A 15,395-nucleotide genomic window follows, 5' to 3' on the forward strand; every position below is an offset into this window, starting at 1 on the left:
TCATTCTGTCAAGTTCTGAGGTCCCCAATGGATGAGTTCTTATTTATAATACAGAATATACTGTATAAAGAACCTCATAATAAAAGATGAAACCCATCTCTAAATCAATAAGTAAATTAAAAATTAAATCCCTTATTATCAAATTTAAAAAAGTTGATACCAACATGACAATCAGCACTGCCTTATTTTACAAGAGCATCACACATCTATATAGTTTATAGCTCCATAGAACATCTCAAGTGCATGTAAAACAGTCTTTGTTGACGAAGATTCTAGATACTAACTATTCTAGATACCAATGAAGGCTGTAAACCAGGCAATGTGGGTATTGTAGGACTTTTTTTGATAAATGATAAATTTATATCAGAACATCAATTGATATTAGGTACGCTACTAACAGCCTGGCCCATCAGCTGTTATAGGAGAAGCATTCGGACTTAAGCTGTGGTCTTTACACTCCTGGCAATCACACAGCATACATTGTACCATCAATGGGAATAAATTACAAAATGGCCATGAAAAGAATGGGTGTGACATCACTGGCCAATGAAGCAGAGAAAGTGCTCTACGAAACGGCATAATATTTTAAAAAGATCATACGTTGGAGGCCGCACCAATCTACCATTCATCACCTATCTTGATATTAAAAGAATCAATATAAAAAAAAAGCAGAATGCCCCATAAAAATGCTAGAGACCTATACTACAGGGTAGTATACAGGGTAGACAAAAAAAAGTTATGATTCCAAGTTCTGGGATTTAGCTCTGTGCATTCACTCACAAACTGCTCAACAAAATCAGTAAGAGTCCTGCTGCCAGATCCTCACTCCACTACCTCTATGTCCATTTTCCAAAATACTGTACACAGAACAAATTAAAACAGAATTCACTTCCAAGAATATTATTGGAACCTCCAGTTCCTGGTAAGAAGACGTTAATCTCATTAGGGTAAAGCTATTTAAGTACCTTGAGAAAAAAAAACATAATGTGGATTTACATTTTATTTTGCATTTACACAGGGATTCATTCTTCCTAAATTTGTTACACTAAACACTCTGTTTGAGGCTTCTGCAGCAGAAGCTCCAATTAAAATCACATTAAAATGTTACCGACAGTATTATATAAAGGTTAAGCTTCAATTTATTGGATTTTTTTTACTCCGCATTTAGGGAGGGATTTGTCAGGGCTTGTATGCCCGTTTTCTCTCGTACAAGCATTGAACTGGCCGAGCTATTTTCCCCCTTAAGCAAATTCCACCCCCAAGTGGGCATGAAGAAGACTGTTTCTCTCCTACGTGGGACACATATACCCGGCATGTGCTCACTACCTTTTAGCCTACACCAGTTCCTAGCACAGGCTATAGCGCAGGCAGAATATGGCATACAACTGTCTGGTAGTTCAATCGGGAGAAGGGGTTCACATCACAATATCATAATAGATTATTTTGTGCTTGAAAGGATGCTGTTTTTCTTGGGTACTGATTACCTTTAATTGGTCAATAACAAAGCTTTACTAACACAACCATATGCCAGCAATAAAGCAGCAAGTATCTAGCTATCCATCCTAAATCAGTTTTTAGATAAGGGTAATTAAAACTGTCCCTTGGGACATACAAGAAAACAGACTATAAAAGGAGTTTTACTAAACCTGTGAAGCTGTGAGAAACATGAATAGTTTTGTTCTACATTCTGGAAATATTTGTACTTATTACTACATATAATATGATAATTAAATGAGCACTTTCAGTGATGTATTTTTGTAATGTTCACATTACAAAATTTAACCCCTTGCTGCCGATACCATTTTTCCATTGTGCATGTCAGTTTTTTGCTCCCCTACTTTCAAAAGCTCTAATTTTTGTTTCATTTTCTGCATAACACATTGCTTCCTATTGGAACCACTTAATATTCCATGAAATGTAGTGAAAAGCTGGCAAAAAAATCCAAATGTGGTAAACCTGGCAAAAAAATGTATTTTATTGTGGGCTCTGTTTTTACAATTTTTCAAAATACACTTCCCATTAATTATTTTGGTCGGTACAGTCACAGGGATACAAAATTTATTATTATACCAAATTATTATATTTTAAAACATTGTAAACTTTTGTAGAAAAACATTTTTCAATTTTCCATATTCTGAAACCAAAAATTTAATACTTTGATTTATGGAACTGTTTAACCCTTTAACGCCGCAGCCCTTTTTCGTTTTTGCGTTTTCATTTTTCACTCCCCAACTTCAAAAATCTGTAACTTTTTTTATTTTTCCATGTACAGAGCTGTGTGATGGCTTATTTTCTGTATAATAAACTACACTTCAAAATGGTGGTATTTAATATTCCTTGCCGTGTACTGGGAAGCAGGAAAAAAATTCCAAATGCAGTGAAGTTGGTAAAAAAACGCATTTGTGCCGTATTCTTGGGGGCTTGGAATTTACGGATTTCACTGTACGCCCCAAATGACAGGACTACTTTATTCTTTGGGTTGGTACGATTACGGGGATAATAAATTTGTATAGGTTTTATAATGTTTTCATACATTTAAAATAATTAAAACCTCCTGTACAAAATTTTTTTGGGGGATTTTGCCATCTTCTGGTGCTAATAACTTTTTTATAATTTGATGTATGGAGCTTTGGGTGGTGTCGTTTTTTGCGGATTTTGATGACGTTTACAATGTTATCATTTTTAGGACTGTGCAATCTTTTGATCACTTTTTAAAGAATTTTTTATTTTTTTTAAATGGCAAAAAAGTGGCATTTTCGACTTTGGGCGCGATTTTCTGTTACGGGGTTAAATGCAGTGAAAAATCATTATCATATTTTGATAGATCGGGCATTTTCGGACGAGACGATACCTAATGTGTTTATGATTTTCACTGTTTATTTATATTTATATCAGTTCTAGGGAAAGGGGGGTGATTTGAGTTTTTAGGTTTTTTATTTTATTTTTTAAAACTTTTTTTTACATTTTTACTATTTTTCAGACTCCCTAGGGTACTTTAACCCTAGGTTGTCTGATCAATCTTATCATATACCGCCATACTACAGTATGGCAGTATATGTGGATTTTACTCCTCATACATTACAATGTGCTGTTAGCACATTGTAATGCATGGGTTAACTCGAAGCAGCTTCGGGTCTTCGTGAGACCAGATGCTACCATGGTGACGGTGAGCGACGATCCTCGGAAGCCGCCGGCAGCTTTGCTGGTGGCAATTAGCAGGGAAACACCCGCGATTGGTGCCAGCACCAATCGTGGGTGTTACCGGTCAGCCTTTGCTGCAATATGCAGCAAAGACATACCGGCTATGGAGAGGGCTCGGCCCGCGAGCCCTCTCCATGAACCGGGACCCGGCATGTGACGTAATACTAATAATATCGGTAAGGTGTCATTTTTGTAGGACAAGCTGAAATTTCCAATTTCCAATTCAAATTTTTAAGTGTTGTGAAAAAGTGGTGGTTATGACATTTTTATGTTATTTTCCATCAAAGGGCTCACCACAAGTAATAATCCTTTTTATATTTTGATAGATCAGACATTTTGGGACGTGGGGATGTTTAGGTTTATCTGTTTGCATTTCCATGCAAATGGTAGCTACTTTTGATTTCTTTTATTTAACTTTTTTTTACTGTATCTTTAGCACTTTTAGGGTATAATAGTGCTTAACCCCTTTAATGACTTATCGTATATGGCGGCAAATAAGGTTACCGGTAGAAACATGCCACGTTAGATGAGGATTGAAGGACCTGACCTCCTGTGAATGTTGACACTGGACTACGTTCCAGCCCCGACACTTAGCCGATCCCGGGTGGCAAACACTGCCTTAGCAGGTGCAGAGTGAGTGATTTCTGTCCATCACCAGGCAGCCAGAAGTTCCTCTCAGTGACACCTGGGAAGCCTGTGATATCTTTCTATTAGGTCCTTCCAGAGGCTTAACCTAAGAAAAAGCCTTTCAGTAGCATAAGTAGATAAGTATATAAGTAATCCAGTGTTTTATTAAGAATGCAATCAAAAAGCTTTATGAACCCTAAGTGTATACAAATAAAAACTACAGGTCTTTATAAAAAAAACTTGAGAAACAGCATGGTCATTAAAGGGCATCTACCACCAGGATAAAAGACTGTATGCAAATGAGCCTGAGGGGCTCCAGGCTTCATTAACCCCTATGGAGCCTGGAGCCCCCGGGGCTCATTTGCCTACAGTCCTTTATCCTGATGGTAGATGCCCTTTAAAAGGAACCTGTCACCACTTTTTTCACAAAAACAGACAGGACTTTATGGGAATTTGCCAACATTCCCCACATTTAAAAATCTGTAACTTTTTATTTTTACAATTTTTTAGACCTCCAAGGGTACTTAAACCCTTGCGTGAATGATTGCTTTTACCATATACCACAATGCTGCAGATTTTTGCCATATATGGTGGCTTTTCTTGTGATCTCCAAGTGATCTTAGAGTTCAGGCTGAATGACAGGCCTCGGAGTCTAGTGCAACATCCCCGACCGGGGCCTAGCCTTTTCTTGGGGCCTGGAGGCAGCAAAGGCCCAGAATACTGGAGTGGCTGGTGGTTGTGGCCTAGGCACGCTGTGGTCATGGTGCTTGGTAGGGGGACTGGAGTGCTGTCCTGCAGCCTGGCAGGTCTCCAGCAGGTGGTGTGTACAAGAAATATTGAGTACTGGTTCTCCCTGGGGCAACCCCTGAGTGTCCGTAATATATGTCCCTGGGTGATGGATGGGGAGACCTTGGTGGTACAGCCTTATTCAGGAAACAGACGGAGGAAACGTAGTTCAAAATAACTCACGGTTCTTTATTATAACACCTGCAGGCAAATGGCCAAAACGATCTTAGAGCAGATTGCGGATGACTGGAGTGGTCATGGAGAGAGGTCCTCAGGAATTGGGTCACCAGTAGAGATGAACGAACATACTCGTCCGAGCTTGATGCTCGTTCCAGCATTAGCATACTCGAAACTGCTCGTTGCTCGGACGAGTATTTCGCCAGCTTGAGAAAATGGCATCTCCCGCCGTTGTGATTTTTGGCGGCCAGAAACAGAGCCAATCACAAACCAGGAGACTCTGCACTCCACCCAGCATGATGTGGTACTCTTACACGTCGATAGCAGTGGTTGGATGGCCTGATCAGGTGACCCTGGAATAGACTAGCCCCTGCCCGCGCTGCTCGGATCATTCTGTGTCTGGATGCCGCTAGGGAGAGAGCTGCTGCTGGTCAGGGAAAGCGTTAGGGTGTTCTATTAGAATAGTGTTAGGCAGGAGTGATTCTACAAGAACCCAACAGCCCTTCTTAGGGCTACAATAACGGAGTCTAGTGCAACATCCCCGACCGGGGCCTAGCCTTTTGAGGCCTGGAGGCAGCAAAGGCCCAGAATACTGGAGTGGCTGGTGGTTGTGGCCTAGGCACGCTGTGGTCATGGTGCTTGGTAGGGGGACTGGAGTGCTGTCCTGCAGCCTGGCAGGTCTCCAGCAGGTGGTGTGTACAAGAAATATTGAGTACTGGTTCTCCCTGGGGCAACCCCTGAGTGTCCGTAATATATGTCCCTGGGTGATGGATGGGGAGACCTTGGTGGTACAGCCTTATTCAGGAAACAGACGGAGGAAACGTAGTTCAAAATAACTCACGGTTCTTTATTATAACACCTGCAGGCAAATGGCCAAAACGATCTTAGAGCAGATTGCGGATGACTGGAGTGGTCATGGAGAGAGGTCCTCAGGAATTGGGTCACCAGTAGAGATGAGCGAACATACTCGTCCGAGCTTGATGCTCGTTCCAGCATTAGCATACTCGAAACTGCTCGTTGCTCGGACGAGTATTTCGCCAGCTTGAGAAAATGGCATCTCCCGCCGTTGTGATTTTTGGCGGCCAGAAACAGAGCCAATCACAAACCAGGAGACTCTGCACTCCACCCAGCATGACGTGGTACTCTTACACGTCGATAGCAGTGGTTGGATGGCCTGATCAGGTGACCCTGGAATAGACTAGCCCCTGCCCGCGCTGTTTGGATCATTCTGTGTCTGGATGCCGCTAGGGAGAGAGCTGCTGCTGGTCAGGGAAAGCGTTAGGGTGTTCTATTAGAATAGTGTTAGGCAGGAGTGATTCTACAAGAACCCAACAGCCCTTCTTAGGGCTACAATAACGTTTTATTTTCCTTTTTTTTGGTTTGCTTGTGGCTGGGCTTGCTGCCATTAGTAGTGCAGCTAGTACCATATTGTGAGTAATTTGCAGGGAGACTTGCGACCGTTGTGTTTAGCTCTTAGTGACTCACATATCCACCTCAAACACCGAAGTGGGACAATTTATTAGGGGTTTGATTTGAATTAGGCACAGTCTGCTGATTTATTTTTTTTTTACGTTTATTTCTTTTTATAACTCAAAGTCATCAGGCACAGCACAAAATCCAGTTGTGTGCTGTCAGTGTAGGTTAGAAACTAGCCATAGCCATAGGATAGCATCGTTTTGTTTAAAAAAAAAAAAAAAAAAAAGTAAAGTTTACACTTTAATTTGGAAAATGTTTAACCCGAGGGCTAGGGGTAGAGGACGAGGACGTGGGCGTCCAACTACTGCAGGGGTCAGAGGCCGTGGTCCTGGGTGCGGTGAGACACCACCTGCTGATGAGGGAGCAGGGGAACGCCGCAGAGCTACACTTCCTAGGTTCATCATGTCTCAAGTTACTGGGACTCGTGGTAGAGCACTGTTGAGGCCAGAACAGTGCAAAGAGGTGATGTCGTGGATTGCGGACAATGCTTCTAGCCATTTGTCCACCAGTCAGTTTTCCACGCAGTCCACCCATGTCACTGAAATCAGCACTCCTCCAGCTCCTCCACCTCAGCCTCCTTCCCCCCAGTCTGCCCCCTCCCTGCAAAATTTGGCATTTGAACCGGCATACTCTGAGGAACTGTTTTCTGGACCCTTCCCACAGTTACAAACCACTTGTCCGGTTGCTGCTGAGCTATTTTCCGATGCCCAGGTTTTCCACCGGTCGCAGTCTGTGGGGGATGATGACATTATTGACGTAGTGGAAGAAGTGTGTAAAGAGGTGTCGGACGATGAGGAGACACGGTTGTCAGACAGTGGTGAAGTTGTTGTCAGGGCAGGAAGTCCGAGGGGGGAGCAGACTGAGGGATCGGAGGATGATGAGCTGACAGACCCAAGCTGGGTTGATAGGCCGGGTGAACACAGTGCTTCTGAGACGGAGGCGAGTCCTATAGCAGAACAGGTTGGAAGAGGCAGTGGTGGGGCCAGACGGAGAGGCAGGGCCAGAGCTCGTGCATCAGCGCCAAATGTTTCATGTAGTCAAGCTCCCGTGGCGAGAGCTAGATTTTCAGAAGTCTGGAGGTTCTTTAAAGAAACACCGGATGACCGACGGACTGTGGTGTGCAACCTGTGCCAAACCAGGATCAGCAGGGGTTCCACCACTACTAGCTTAACTACTACCAGTATGCGCAGGCATATGAATGCTAAACACCACACTCAATGGCACCAAGCCCGTTCACCTCCGGTCGGGCACACCACTGCTCCTTCCCCTGTGTCATCTGCTAGTCAGCCCCCTGCCCAGGACCCCGGCCCAAACACCTCCCGTGCAAAAACCCCATCTTCGCCTCCACGATCCTCCACAGCATCCACCAGCGTTCAGCTCTCCATACCCCAGACGCTGGAGCGCAAAATGAAGTATAGCGCAACCCACCCACACGCCCAAGCCCTCAACGTCCACATCTCCAAACTGCTTAGCCTGGAGATGCTGCCCTATAGGCTGGTAGAGACCGAGGCCTTTCAAAACCTCATGGCGTCGGCCGCCCCTCGGTATTCAGTCCCCAGCCGCCACTTCTTTTCCCGATGTGCCGTCCCAGCCCTGCACAAGCATGTGTCAGACAACATCAACCGTGCCCTGACCAACGCTGTTTCTGACAAGGTCCACCTGACCACGGACACGTGGACGAGTGCTGCCGGGCAGGGCCACTACATGTCGCTGACGGCACATTGGGTTAACTTGGTGGAGGCAGGGACCGAGTCGGAACCTGGGGCTGGTCATATACTGCCGACGCCGAGGATTGCGGGGCCTACCTCGGTCCAGGTCTCAAAGGCCTACTATGCCTCCTCCTCCTCCCACCCCTCCTCCACCTCCTCCTCCGAATTACCATCCGTGGGCATGGCGCCATCAGTCTGTAGCTCTAGGTACAGCAGCAGTGCCGTCGCTAAGTGACAGCAGGCGGTGCTCAAACTGCTGAGCCTAGGCGATAAAAGGCACACCGCCCTAGAGCTATTACAGGGCATCACGGCGCAGACTGATCTGTGGCTGGCACCGCTGAACCTGAAGCCAGGCATGGTTGTGTGTGACAACGGCCGTAACCTGGTGGCGGCTCTGCAACTCGGCAGGCTGACACATGTGCCATGCCTGGCCCATGTGTTAAATCTCATAGTTCAGCGTTTCCTCAAGACATACCCCAATCTGTCTGATTTGCTCACGAAGGTGCGCCACATCTGTGCGCATTTCAGGAAGTCCAGCACAGATGCTGCCACTCTCAGGGCAGCGCAGCGCCGCCTCCAACTGCCCGCTCACCGACTGTTGAGCGACGTGCACACAAGGTGGAATTCAACATTAACCATGTTATTCAGAGTTTACCAGCAGCGCAGAGTGATTGTAGACTGCCAGATGTCAACTTCCACCAGAACTGGTAGTCAGGTCAGTCAGCTTCCTCAAGTCTACAATGAGGAGTGGACGTGGATGAAGAGGGGACCATTGTTCAGTCCTTCACTGTGCAGCGTGTATGGGTAGAAGAAGAGGAGTTGGAGGAGGAGGAAATGGACAGTCAGGCCAGTGAGGGGAGTGAATTCTTGCGCAATGGTACTCTGGCGCATATGGCAGATTTCATGCTAGGCTGCCTACGTGACCCTCGCGTTCAAAGAATTTATTCCAGCACCGATTACTTGGTATTCACTCTCCTGGACCCACGGTACAAGCAAAATCTTTCCACTCTCATCCCTGGAGAGGAAAGGAGTGTGAGAATGCATGAACACCAGCAGGCCCTGGTGCACAAGCTGAAACAGTATTTCCCTTATGACAGCGCTAGCAGCAGAGGGCGTACTTCTACGGTACAAGTAGCGAGGGAGAGTAGGCGAGCAGGCAGCTTGTCCAGCACTGGCAGGGGTATGCTTTACAAGGCCTTTGCCAGTTTTATGTCACCCCTGCAAGACATTGTCACCTGTCCCCAGTCTCGGCAGAGTAGGGCTGATCTTTACAGAAAGATGGTGAGGGAGTACGTAGCTGACCATACCATCGTCCTAAATGATCACACAGCTCCCTACAACTACTGGGTTTCAAAGCTGGACATGTGGCACGAACTGGCGCTGTACGCCTTGGAGGTTCTTGCCTGCCCTGCCGCTAGCGTGTTGTCCGAGCGGGTTTTCAGTGCAGCTGGTGGCATCATCACCGATAAGCGCACATGCCTGTCGACTGACAGCACTGACAGGCTGACGCTTATCAAGATGAATAAAGCCTGGATTTCTCAGAATTTCCATTCTCCACCAGGTGAATGAAGCTCAACCTGAATAATGTATGCACTCCTCCTCCTCATTGTCCTCCTTCTCCTCCTCTTTGTACACTAAAGCAGAGGAATCTGGCTATTTTTTTCGAGGGCCAACTGGCTCTATCGATAGTACTCTATGTATTTAATTTTTCTGGAGGGCCACCTACCCGGTCCTCTGTTTTAAACAATTTTTGGACTGCCACATACAGGCACTCAATTTATTTAATTTTTCTGGAGGACCACCTACCTGCTCCTCTGGTTTGTAAACTTTTTTGGACTGCCACATACAGGCACTCAATCTATTTAATTTTTCTGGAGGACCACCTACCTGCTCCTCTGGTTTGAAAACTTTTTTGGACTGCCACATACAGGCACTATCCAAATTAAATTGTCTCCATAGCAGCCTCCACACGTCGTCTTTTTAGCTGCCTCCACACGTTGTCTCCATTGCTACCTCCACACGTCATCGCCATAGCTGCCTCCATACATGGTCCCCTTATCAAACGAGCTGTGTGAGGCAGAATTTTGGGTTGTTTTCATGGCTTCCACATCAAACTTGTTAACTTTGTCGCCACCCTGCTGTGTAATCCACAAAATATACTGGCAAACTTTTATCATTTACCAATATTATTTCAGTTCTTCTTGCGCATCTGTTTACATTCCCCTCGCCCGCCATAACCCAAACTTATAAGAACACTACTACACTTGATGTTATACAAAAGGTTCTTAGAGGTGCTGTTTGGGGAGTAGCCGAGAGACAGGGGCTTGGATTGGCGAAAGCTCGTCTGGCAGTGGACCGCCAGCTCCATCTTAAGATCCAACTAACATAGTTTTAACTGCAGCACCTTTAATCTACTACTAGTTCACTGCCTCCATACATGGTCCCCTTATTAAACGAGCTGTGTCAGGCAGAATTTTCAGGTGTTTCACCAGATACATAGTGGAACTCGGCCCATCTGTCTCCGCCATGCTGGAGACCTGAAGTTGCAATCATAGCAGCGCAATATGGATGTCCCATACTGTCACTCTTAATCATGGAACCATTTCCGAAAAAACAATTAAAAATAGAACCACTATGCTATTCCATTATTCCTAGGTGAAATATTCAAACGACCCGGCCTGCTTTGAAAATTATAATTTTTTCAAAGTAAACGCTTCTGGCCCCCAGGCCCATTTTTGGTGGGGAGGAGCCGAGAGACAGGGGCTTGGACAGGCGAAAGCTCACCTGGCAGCGGACCGCCAGCTCCATCCCAAGATTAGGCAGCCTCAGAGGCATCCATGCATGCTGCTCCTGCTGTTTCCTGTCCATTTTGCTTCCACGATCCTCCACAGCGTCCACCAATGTCTCCATGCGCAACTTTGAACTCTCTATAACCCAGACGCTGGAGCACGAGAGGATATGCAGCACATCATCCCCTTATCAAACGAGCTGTGTCAGGCAGAATTTTCAGGTGTTTCACCAGATACATAGTGGAACTCGGCCCATCCGTCACCATGCTGGAGACCTGAAGTTTCAATCATAGAAGCAATATGGATGCCCCTGTAGTCACTTTTAATCATGGAAGTCGTCTCCATGGCTGCCTCCACATGTCGTCCCTTTATCAAACGAGCTGCGTCAGGCTCATTTTTCGGGTGTTTCACCAGATACATTATGGAACTTGGTCATTATGTCGCCACCATGCTGTGTTATCGACTAAATATACCGTCCACCTTTTGTTCACATAGGAAGTCATTTCAGCGCTTCTTGCTCACCTCCTTTGGTGAAACCTGAGTCCATTTAGGGTATGTCGCCATGACACTCTCTAGCCTGCCACTGCTGCGCTGCCTCTGCATGCCGTCCCCTATAGTGTCAGGGTCAATTATTGCATGTTTTAGATGCTATCTAGCCTCATCCGGTCACTCTGTCATGGCCATGCTGTTGCCTATAATTGTGGCATAATGGTATGATTAAGCAGCCTCAGAGGCATCCATGCATGCTGCCCCTGCTGTTTCCTGTCCATTTCCGTGGTGTTTCCATCCTTTTCTGAGGTTCCCAGGTGTTTGGCCAAGCTTCCCAGTGCAGAGCCTTGGTCCCCTTGAAAAATGCTCGAGTCTCCCATTGACTTCAATGGGGCTCGTTATTCGAGACGAGTACTCGAGCATCAGGAAAAGTTTGTCTCAAATAACGAGTACCCGAGCATATTAGTGCTCGATCATCTCTAGTCACCAGCCTTTTAGCAGATGCAGGCTGGGATGGTGTGGTGTCAAGTTGTGGAAGCTGCTTCTTTTATCCTGGGTTTAGCTGAGTGTTAGTGCTGATGGTGCACAGACACTGTTTCTCTCCTCTGTGACAGGATGTGTTCTATATTGAGATCTGGGGCCTAAGAGGCGTGTGGTAAGAGCATGTGATCTCAGTGGTTTCTGGAACTCAAGAGAGCTAGATCCTAAGAGACCTAGCCCCTCCTGCCGGGGGTTTTGTTATCCTGGTCAGGTAGTAGCTTACTCTCCAAACACACTCCAGTGTACATGGTGCAATACAATTGGTAGACAAGAATCACATCCACTTAACCCTTGCCTTTTCAGACAGAATCTACAGCTGGTGATTTCCTAATAATCCAGTGTTACTAGAAGGTTCATAACTCCTTCAGACAGCTCCTAACCGGGAGAGGGCGCTGTTCGACACTACTACTCCTTTGTCCATGTATTGGCAGGGGTGTTGCACTAGTACAGGTGGGGGGCAATTGAATCTAATATGATTGCGTCTATTTACATGGTTAATACCTGAAATGCCATTAGTGGGTGTTTTCTGCAATATGCAGTAAATACCCACCTGCTACAAAGAGGGCTCAGCTCGTGAGCACTCTCTGTCCAACCAATCGTGGTGCGCAGTGTAATAGTGCGGCATGTGTTAAGGTAAAAAAAAGGTGCAAAGCTAAGGGGTTAAATAGAACCTATCAGGATGATTTGGGACTTATTCTACATCAGTTTTTAGATTAGTTTAATTCCTGAAATTAGGGTAATTCCTGGTGTTCCTAAGGGGTGCTCGTTGAAGCTGGCATTTTAATACTATATTGCACAAGTGCGGTGCCTACAGCAAATGTGCAGTGAATCAGGGTTGTACAATAAACAGGTTTCAGTGAACGACTGTGCGAGTGCTGAGAGCTAAATACCAAGAGAGGTAAATATAAAAATTTTTGTTGGGCCCGTACAGATATAATGCAGTGAAAGATTTGGGACACTAAACCACCAGTCAATAATTTAGTGTCCCAAATCGACAGGTTCCCTTTAATTTGCTAAGGCTAGATGCACATGACCTAAAAAACATCAATGTGCCATTAATTTTTTTAATGGACAGCAAATGGCTCAACCTAATGCTATACTTCTTTATGGATCAGTGCCCTCAGCCATTATTTTAACAGACCATGCAACTAATCTGTTAAAAAGAAGAGCATGTCCTTGTCAGAACTGTTTTTCACTAATCATTCATAGACTTCATAGGGGAGATTTATCACTGCTTCTATGCCAGTGCACAAATTAGCTAATTAAAATAGCAGATACGCCACATACATGCCATGTGAGCGTGGAGGGGGCATAGAGGGGCATGACTGCCGGTATATGGGGCTCGGACCTTATCCTGCGTGACAATGGGGGGCAATAAATAAATCTCCCTCCATGGGCTTGGAATCTGCAGCATGTCATATCACAAGGGCTGTGTGTTTGTCATACACCACTGTTGTATGGGTGATGATTGTTTCTCTTGTACTTTAGAATTGATTTTAACTTCTGTTTTATATTCACTGTAATTATATTTTGTCTTATAGACTCCCCAAGCGTCGGTTTCCATCGTCTGACCAACCGTCGAATAGTACATACTTAAACGGTTATTCATTTGCATACGTACCCGGACATTTCTTCTGCCTTGGCCGGTTGGCCTCGGATGGACCCGCACGCTTAGATTACAGCTTGATATGTTTGAACACGGAACTCCTGGTATTGTTTGTTATTGAGGGTCAGGTGATATGAACAGAGCGTGGAGTTCCCATGACAACGCGGTGTGAATTGGAGGAACACAATCCAGTTTCGATGCAGTTACCGCTGTGTCGAGATTATCGTCTATTGCTGAAGTATTATACATAGCATTGTGTGGATTGTTTGTTTTAACTGTATTTGCATGTATATTTATTGTAATATCTAAGTATGGGTAATCGGGATGCAGTGGGCAGGATAAGGAAACCCCAGATGTATTTAATGCCGGACGCCCGCTGCATACGTTAGCCATGATTAAGAGCACAGGCTAGTGCTGCAAACACGTGGACTTTTACCTTGTTCTCCTGTAATATGCTTGTGGAAGCCATGGGTTAACTAATAAAGGCAGTTGGATTGTTCTAATGCTGGATCCGTGAATCTTTTGTTCTGGTGTAAGTGTGCTTACCGCGGGATCCGATCCATCCTGCCACACCCCAAAGGTCTGTTGTGTGCCTATTTTCCTGCATTCATTAATGGCAGATCAGCTGTAATGCTGGTGAACAGATCCTTGGTTGGATAGCAGCTGAGGGATCCAAGTAGTTGGACATCCTCCTTTGGGTGACAAAATCCTGTGTATGCTTCAAGAGATGGGCACAATGCTAATAAAAAAGGCTACTCTGCATCACTCAAGTTCTCTTGGGCTTACTAACCTTTGCTTGTAAAGTTATCCCGATGGGTTGGACGTTTAGTTGCCCGTTACTAGCTTAAACAAGGGTACAACATCTACATAATTTTATAAGGTTAACCTTTAATAAAAGCATCAAAAGTCTAGCAGGTGTTACTAATTTTACTAATGCCGGAGAAACAACAGGTTTGCATGCATTTTTGAAAACAGCTTGGGTAAAGGAACCTGGACCCCTTCATGGCATGCTCTGGTCTTAACCAATAACTGTAGCCTTTTAGAATTATTCCCTATAGTTGTAGCCATTAAAATTTGGGGACCAAAATTGGCCAATATCAGAATCTATTTTTGGTTGGATAGCATGGCATTGTAGTGGTACATGGTGGTACTACATGTCATTAATAGCATCAAATACTTGCCCTATCCATACCTTGCGCTGCTGAGCCATTTAGTATTTGTTTTAAAATTTGTTTTAGGGCTAGACACATCCCAGGTTCTAGGAACAACATGGCCGATGCCTTGTCTCAATCACAATTTCAGATTTTCAGGGAACTGCATGGCACAGCAGATGAGGGGGTGGGATACACAGAATATTTATAGAACCAGATTGGGGGCAGCTTGCATCACTGATTGAAATATCTGTTTCAGCCTCTACATGACAAAGATATTGGGGCAGATTTACTTACCCGGTCCATTCGCGATCCAGCGGCGTGTTCTCTGTGGTGGATTCGGGTCCAGCTGGGATTCACTAAGGCAGTTCCTCTGACGTCCACCAGGTGTCACTGCTGCGCTGAAGACCATCGGAATGCACTGAAGTTTACTGTCCTATCATGGGTGAAGGTAAGCGCGTGTCGAGCGGCAGTTTTTCCAAATCCGTCGGGTTTTTTACGGCCACGCCCCCTGATTTTCGTCACGTGCATGCCGGCACCGATGCACCTCAATCCGATCGATTGCACCAAAATCCCGGGGCAATTCAGGAAAAATCGACGCAAATCGGAAATATTCGGGTAACACGATGGAAAAACGTGAATCGGGCCCTTAGTAAATGACCCCCATTGTATGGCCTGGGGAAATTGGTTCCAACGTTCTGGCAGTACCATACCATGGAAAGTTCAATTCTCTTACAATATACACTTGGATTTCTTAACACCCTCAGTTGCCAAAGGTTATCCTTCTACAAGGCAAAAGCTAGTTTAGCGGGGATATAATTTATGTTAAAATTACATGGTTGAC

General features: G+C 45.2%; 1 long non-coding RNA gene across 1 annotated transcript in view; it reads left to right on the forward strand.

Annotated features, from left to right (window-relative positions):
- LOC140121389 (uncharacterized) overlaps positions 1-13,859 on the forward strand; it is a 308,199-nt gene extending 294,340 nt beyond the window's left edge. The window contains exon 4 of the long non-coding RNA XR_011854080.1: positions 13,336-13,859. This is a non-coding gene — a long non-coding RNA (uncharacterized lncRNA). The remainder of the gene's footprint in view (positions 1-13,335) is intronic.
- Positions 13,860-15,395: the final 1,536 nt, after the last annotated feature.

The sequence above is a fragment of the Engystomops pustulosus genome, chromosome 3 (assembly GCF_040894005.1).
Source record: "Engystomops pustulosus chromosome 3, aEngPut4.maternal, whole genome shotgun sequence".
Lineage (NCBI taxonomy): Eukaryota > Metazoa > Chordata > Amphibia > Anura > Leptodactylidae > Engystomops > Engystomops pustulosus.